We start from the raw sequence: 7,957 nt of genomic DNA on the forward strand, positions 1-7,957 counted from the left end.
CAATTCTGGCAGTCACAAGTCCAAAATGGATCTTGTGGGATAAAATGAAGGTATTGGCAGAGCTGCGTTCCTTTTGGAGGCTCTGGGAGAATCCATTTCCTCACCTTTTCCAGCTTCTGAAGGTGCCCATGTTCCTTGTGTGGTTTCCCTTGAGGCCACGGCCCCTTTCCCCGTGTGCCCTTCCCTGTTTCCAAATATCCTCCTTTGTGTGTCTACTACATTCCTAAATCACTGATGGTCTTTTTTTTTTTTAATTTTTTTAATGTTTTATTTATTTCTAGGAGAGAGAGAGAGAGAGACAGAGACAGCATGAGCAGGGGAGGGTCAGAGAGAGAGGGAGTCACAGACTCTGAAACAGGCTCCAGGCTCCCAGCTGGCTGTCAGCACAGAGCCGGACGCAGGGCTCGAACCTACGAACCACGAGATCATGACCCAAGCGAAAGTCGGACGCTTAACTGACTAAGCCACCCAGGCGCCCCACTGGTGGTCTTTAAAAAACTTAACGCTATCCATTGTTGAAGAAGCCTCAGGTACAAGTTAAAAAAAACATACACACACATATTCTTACATTAAATGAAGCCCACATCTGAGTTCCTGGTTTTTAGGGTGTTGGGAAATTCAATCCCAGAAATGTTTGGGCAGGAATAGAGCTTTCCACCTCCAATTAATGAATCTGACTCTTAAGTATCTGTATCTTTCTCTGTTGCTTCGTCTCTCTCTCTCTCTCTCCCTCTCTCTCTCTCTTTCTCTCTCTCCTTCAACCTCCCACACCCCTTTCTCACAACCTTTTTGGATTTCATTTTGACCATCAAGGGTTTTTGAAAAATGCACGTTCTACAAACTGGTTAATCTACGTTATGATTTCTGTGGAGTCTAAAATAGTCAAAGGATAAAAAAAAATAGTCAAAGGAGTCTGGCTCTTTTATGAAACCAGATGGTAAAAAGGATTGGAGGATGTTCCTTCCAAAGTGTGAGGGTCAGTTAATGTCTGCCTCTGACTATTATGATGCACTGGAGATAACCCTCATGAATTTAATTTGGTGACCTTTTGCAGCTGTCAGGCCTCAATAATTTTTACCTGTTTTGATATTCCCCCAAATTGCTGAGGACATCAGAACATAAAGAGCTAGTGAATATGCATACATCTGTGGGATCTTGAGCAGTGGTTTATGAGGGTGTAGGAGTATGGTAGGCAGGTCATGTCTCTGGCCCCTGGAGGGATCACAGTTTTTGGAGATAAAATGAGTTTGAACATAAACAGTGCTTCTCCCCCCCCCCCCATTTTCTTTGATTCATATTTACTAATAATAACCGATTATCCTGAAAATTCAAAATGCTTTAAAAGAACAGTATACAATGTTTTCTACTTATCAAAGGGGACATGGGTCTAAAGAATAATTGTGAATGTCTGTTCTTGCTAGTGGTCTGTGAGTCCAAACCTAGGCACACATCAAGCTCCTTGTATATTTCAGGAGGCAGCTACCAAAATGGCAGAACCATTCTACAACCTTCTTCATGGTTTGCCATCCTCAGCGCACCCATGAAGAATTTCATATTTCAAAACTATTGAGTTTTCCTCAATATAAAAGTAATGTAGAAATTAGTATGAGGAAGGCAAAGAAAACATTGCATTTTTATTGCACTCTAAATATTTTACAATTTTTTTTATAATCTTGTAGAATGGTTCCATAGATCATTTTATAAAAATGACTTTCCTGGCAAATTTCAAATCAAGATGGGAGTGTCTTATTTGCAAAGTGATCATTTGTACCTAGTCTACTCTACTGTGTTAAGCAGCCCTAGTAAAAAATAGTATTACAGTTTTATACTAATAAATGCTGTTTTTACCTGAGTAAGACATTTAACAAAACTGAAAGAGGCCTGCCCTGGAATGGAAATACTATTTCCTTGAAAGAGTGACTTCTTGGTTTTTTGCTTAGCAGAGTATATATTATTCCTGGATCAGTGGGCAGATTTGCTGATTAAATCATCTTGAGCTTCCTCAACATTCAGGTCAAAACAAAGCAACAGCAGGTGCCTGGGTTCAGTCGGTTAAGCACCGGACTTCAGTCAGGTCATGATCTCATGGTTCAGGGGCTCAAGCCCCGCATCAGACTCTGTGCTGACAGCTCGGAGCCTGGAGCCTGCTTTGGATTCTGTGTCTCCCTCTCTCTCTGCTCCTCCCAGTCTTGCACTCTGTCTCTTTCTCAAAAATAAACAAACGTGAAAAAAAAAAAAAAACCCAAAAGACAAAAAACAAAGCAACATCAAAAACAACATTAACAACAACAAAACAATAAATGAGGATCTTTTTAGACAACAATTAAGATCTAGTGCCTTAGGGGAAACTGTTCCATTTGGAAATTGAGATTATCAGTTCTCCAATGTTCACATTGTCTTGTATTTTGCACATGTAAATTTTGTACATGTGAATAACCCAAGTTGGAAATGGTCTGCAACATTTTTGGGGGAGATGACTTTTCATTGTCTAAGGACAGTAGATACTGATGTTGCTCATTCAAGGACATCTGCTGGAGCCAATGGAGAAGGACTCCATGGTCCATCAGATATGCCTCTGTATCCCAAGTATCCTGAACATCCTGCTGACTTCTTCCCTTGCTTGTCCTCCCTTTCTTTTACTTCTCATTTTTTTATTTCATTTTGTGTTACTTTATCTTATCTAGTATACTTGAACTCTATTTATTTACTTATTTTAAAATTTATTTTTTTGAGAGAGACAGAGAAAGCATGAGTAGGGGGGAGACAGAGAGAGAAATAGAGATCCCAGAAAGGTTCCATGCTATCAGAGAGGAGCCTGATGCTGGGCTCAAACCCATGAAACTTTGAGGTCATGACCTGAGCTGAAACCAAGAGTCAGACACTTAACTGACTGAGCCACCCAGGTGCCACAATTTAACTCTGTTTTAACCTAGTTTCGTCTCCCCACCCCACCATATCTTCTTCAGCCTGGAAGCCTTGGTTAACATAATACAAGGTTTGCAAACACAGGTTTTTGGAGTCACACCAGTGATACCCATCATGAAACCGGAAAAGTGGGTGCTATCTTCCAGTTGCAAGTCCCACTCCTGACACCAATTGCTGTCTGTGCTTAATGCTTCAAGAGCATGTACACAACCTTCCCTATCCTATGAGAGCCTGGCCCTGTTTTAATGGAGAGTCATGGGTCTTCATTGCTTCCTGAAGTGCAGAAGCTGAGTAAAGATTTTAACCTCAATATGAATCACTCAGCTCAGTTTTTTCAATACCAATATTTCTCCATTCCATTCTCTGATCTTAGTTATAGATCTGCAACTTATTATCCTTTAATGTATACGTGAGTTTAGAAATAAATACGACCATGGAACAAGAAAATATGACTATGATGTCTTCTTTCAAAAGCAATTTAGTTCCATCTATTGATTTCCTTAGTCATCTAAAAATTAATATATCAATGTCACATTTCATTCTTCACTTTGACATTTCCTTTCTGGCTCAGTCTCCAATGGATTGTTCTTGAGCTACCTACTGTTTCTGCTTCCAAATCACCTCAATCATGTGTGTTATCTTCCCCAGCTTAATTATTTTGTTCTTAGCTAAGTTTCTTATTTATGTGAAAAAATAAAATGGAGTCAGTATAAACCATTTTACAGTAAATAGATCAAATCATATTTCAAAACTAATTCAAACACATCAGACTTCAAAAGTTGCAGTAATTATTGCCATTTATATTTATGATTATTTATGTGTTGCACTCCTCTCTTCCTCAGGGAAGAGATCATAGTATTTATCCTTGCATCTTCAGTATTTAACATTCCATAAGCATTTTATAAATGAGCAGTTAAAAGTCGTACCATAAATGACTATGAGTACTTTCTTACAGAGGAATCTGGGTTAATAGCTCTGATTCTAAAAGGATAATATTTATTGCATGCCTACTATATGTTAAATACATCTTCAAGTTCTTAACACGAATCAGTTCATTTATCTACCAACAAACTCATGAGGTAAGTCCATAATTATCCCATGTACTGATAGGTAAGTCACAGCTAGTAAGTGGCAGAACCACAATTAATTTGGATCTTAACTTCCATGCTCTACTGTTTCTAAATTAAACTGGAAATGCTTGCTTGTCTTCTATGGGAGCAGGCTCTGACCCACGGGTCTCATATACTCCAAGGGAAATTCATCTCTGGTATTTATGTGTAGACTCAAGCATTTGATATATGACCTTCTCCAAATTTCAGAAATATCTTGAGTTTTTCTCTTTTATGAAGGAGAGGGGAAGACGGGGAGAGATAGTGAGACACAGAGACAGAGGGAGAATATATTTGTGTCTCTAATATACACATTCAGATACCACCTACATTGCATATCCAGCCCATTGTCACAAAGTCCTTTCTGTTGGGTGAAGGAGTGACTTCATTGGATTTATATTTTAAAAGAATCTTTTGTTTCCTTCTGTGTGGGAGGGAACAAAGGTAGTGCCAGTCGGTAGGCTTCTTCAGTCATCCAAGGGAAAGACTCTGATGTTTGGGACAGAATGCAATCAGTAAAGGTGCTGGAGTGGATGGAATATGGATGTAATTTGAGGGTACAACTAGCAGGACTCAATGTAGGACATAAGAAAAATGGTGTGCGTGTGTGTGCGCACCAAAGTACCTGGGAGTGTGGGTTGTCACTTAATGATATGGGATGACAACAGGAAGCATAGGTTTGGGGGGAAAGAGCAGGAGTTTGATTTTTACATGTTAAATTTGAAATCCCTACTAAATAAGCAAGTGGACATCTTGAGTAGACATCTAGATAGAAGTATTTGTTCCAGGTGAAAAAAGTCTAGGCCAGAAATGTAACTTAGGTAATACATAGATTATATTTAAGGCTCTGAGATTTGATGATGTCTCATTGGAAATGGCTGTAGGGAATGGGTTTGCAGACTGAGTGCTGGAGTCCACTAATATTAGAGGGTGGGGAGTTAACGCATCATCCACAAGGACAATGAGGACTAGCAGCTGGGAAAGAAGGAAGGAAAACAGCAACAAGGAGCTCTGGAACCCAAGGGAAGAATGGGTTTCAGGACAATGAAGTGATCTACAGATGAAATGCTACCTTCCTAGCTTGATCTGGGGGCCATTGTATTGAAAACACATGCTGGGAAAGAAATGATCGAGGGCTTCAGATGGTCCCTTTCACAGTTACATTACTTTCTTATAAAAGGGAAACGATCTTTGGTGGCAATCCAGTAGAGAGTCCGACATATGGTAAGAGCTGTCTTTTTGGCTCTTAACAGAGAGACATGTACACCTATAAATAGGTGTCTGGCCATGACTGTCACCAGGACTGTAAGTATTACGTTATCTGTGTCAGTATCTCTATGGATAAATGCTAACTCTTGGCCACTGGGAATAGTATAGGAAACTTTTTTCAGAGTTTGAATATGCTAAGTAACAAATATCATTCAGGCCTCTCCTGATGACCTATGATATATTCCCTAGGATATTTACCAGGACACATAATTCAAGCTTAGAAGATCACACACTGATTCATTTTAGCAATTTCCCTTCTGTCTAGCAACATACCTGTCTTAATGTGAGTGTGGAGACTCTCACAGGATGGATAAAGATTAATTTAAATTTGGGTTTAAACTGTCTAGATAGATAGTGCATAATGAAAGGAAGCTTGGTACGTATTGGTTGAATTTCATTGCCTGAAAAGCATTAAAGAAAAGGTGAGGATTATACCAGCCATGTAAGTGAACTGGTCTTCCGTACCTTAATGTGGAAAAGAAACAAGCCGGAGGACCCTTAGTCAAAACCCCATTGTCATTCGTGGTGCTTTCGAGATACCATCAAAATGGTTTTTTTAATCAATTATTTTTCTTGAAGCGACGGAAGCATTTTTTTTCTTATAAAAAATAACATTAAAAATCACTAAATGTCTTAAGTGGCAGCATGGAATAGAAAAAGTTGCCCAAGTCCTTAGGCACAAATGATTTTCAATTTTATACAGAGAAGTCTTTCACATCCTGACACTCAGAAAATGAACGACTCCACAGAGCACATAGAATCGTGCCGTAGGGCTGTGTGAAGCTCCTTGGAACTTGTAACCAACCCAAACATTTTTATCAGCTCCATAACAATACACAAGTCAATAATAAAGGGGTGATTCTGTAGCCAATCCAAATCCAAATGACAGTGGCCTTCAAAACAAACAGCCCAATCAAAGTGACACTGATGCTGCTTCGAAACAATAAATATTAGCTCTGTCACTGCTTAACTGCATCAAAGTGCCGTTTTCTCTCTGGCTGTCACCTCAGAAAACTTCTGAAAGGAGGAGAGAAAAGCACCTCAACAGATTCCATTTTCCTTGCAGCTGTAGGATCACATTGCCTTGAACTTCAGCTCAGTTCCTGTTTGCACTTCTGCAGATGCTCATCACGATGGAATCTAGTTATTCTAAATTTCAAGGGCAGTTTCTCCACTATTCCACATTGATTCTCCACATCTGTACAGGTAAAGGGTGGAGTGTATCCTGAAAACTCAAAGGAGTACCTTGTTTCCTTCTATTCCACCCACAATTAGAGTTTTGTCTAATCTTGACCTCTAAGTTTGAGGAGGAAACTTTTAAAAATTTTCGCCCATTTTTTATAACTTTAATAAAGATCAATTACAAATGCATGAGTAATGTTAATCATTGGTCAGTCACTGGGTAGCTACTACTAAGAAAATTATATAAAAGTAAACATAAGATTAAAAATGAAAAGCAGTATATTGTGATATATATATCATATATATACGTGTTTTGGGGCATCATAAACTATTTTTTAAAAAATTTTTAATGTTTCTTTATTTTTGAAGGAGAGAGAGAGACAGAGCGTGGGCAGGGTAGAGGCAGAGAGAGAGGGAGACACAAGATCTGAAGCCGGCTCCAGGCTCTCAGCTGTCAGCACAGAGCCCGACGCGGGGCTCAAACTCACAAGCTGTGAGATCATGACCTGAGCTGAAGTCGGACAGCCAACCAATTGAGCCACCCAGATGCCCCCTAACCTGCTATCTTTAATCAGTTAAGACTTGATGGTCTGTAGCTCTCTCAAGCTTATTTTTAACATTTTTAAAGGAAAGAATTCATCCATAGCCTTCATTTCTAAGTTATCACGGTGAAACACCTGCTATAATTTAGAAATGCTAGTTTCAGTTTTACAGAACATATTCCTTCCTTTCCGTTACCCCCAGATTCTTTCATTCTCTATTCAGACATCCATTTCTTTCTTTCATCACCTATGTTGGACAATGCTTTAACTCCTAGGGATATGAAATGTCTCAAATATATTGTCTGCTTTGTAGTTAGGATTTAAGGGGATTCAGACCTATGAAGGACTGCTTATAGAATCAGGGAAAATAAAATATCTTCTTAAAAGAATATAAGCAGTAAAGAAGAAGAAAAACAAAGAAGAAAAATAAGTGAATTTTGATTAACTTCCTCTTGGTGGAAAATGACAATAATAGTCAAGACAATTTTTCATAGTTTCCTCCACCAGTGTAGAAACAGCCCCCTTTGCCCTGGCAACTGACTTTACTAGCAAGAATTACCCATGGGGAACATATTCAATTTCCTTGACCCTGGTTACTTTATTAAAAAAAAAAAAAAAACCCAAAAACATCTTGACTCGAGTCAAGTACCTGCTTGACTCATGAAGCTTGAATCCTCTAAATCCTTTTAGATATGCAGTTAACAACAGAAGTGCACAGCAACACACATCTCCAGATGAACAAAACCTGATCATCAGAGGGTCTGGTGTGGTGACAGTGTGGCTTCCCGAAGAAATTGGAATGCCATGCTGGATGTGGGTGGTCCCCTGGCTCCCAGACCAGGAAGACATCATGGTAGTGCCTGACATCTTTCTCTTTCATTGATATCTACTCAATGTATTTGTTACGAAATGGACTTTGTTGTCAGAGAT

The sequence above is a fragment of the Hyaena hyaena genome, unplaced genomic scaffold (assembly GCF_003009895.1).
Source record: "Hyaena hyaena isolate Hyena2069 unplaced genomic scaffold, ASM300989v1 scaffold_119, whole genome shotgun sequence".
Classification (NCBI taxonomy): Eukaryota; Metazoa; Chordata; class Mammalia; order Carnivora; family Hyaenidae; genus Hyaena; species Hyaena hyaena.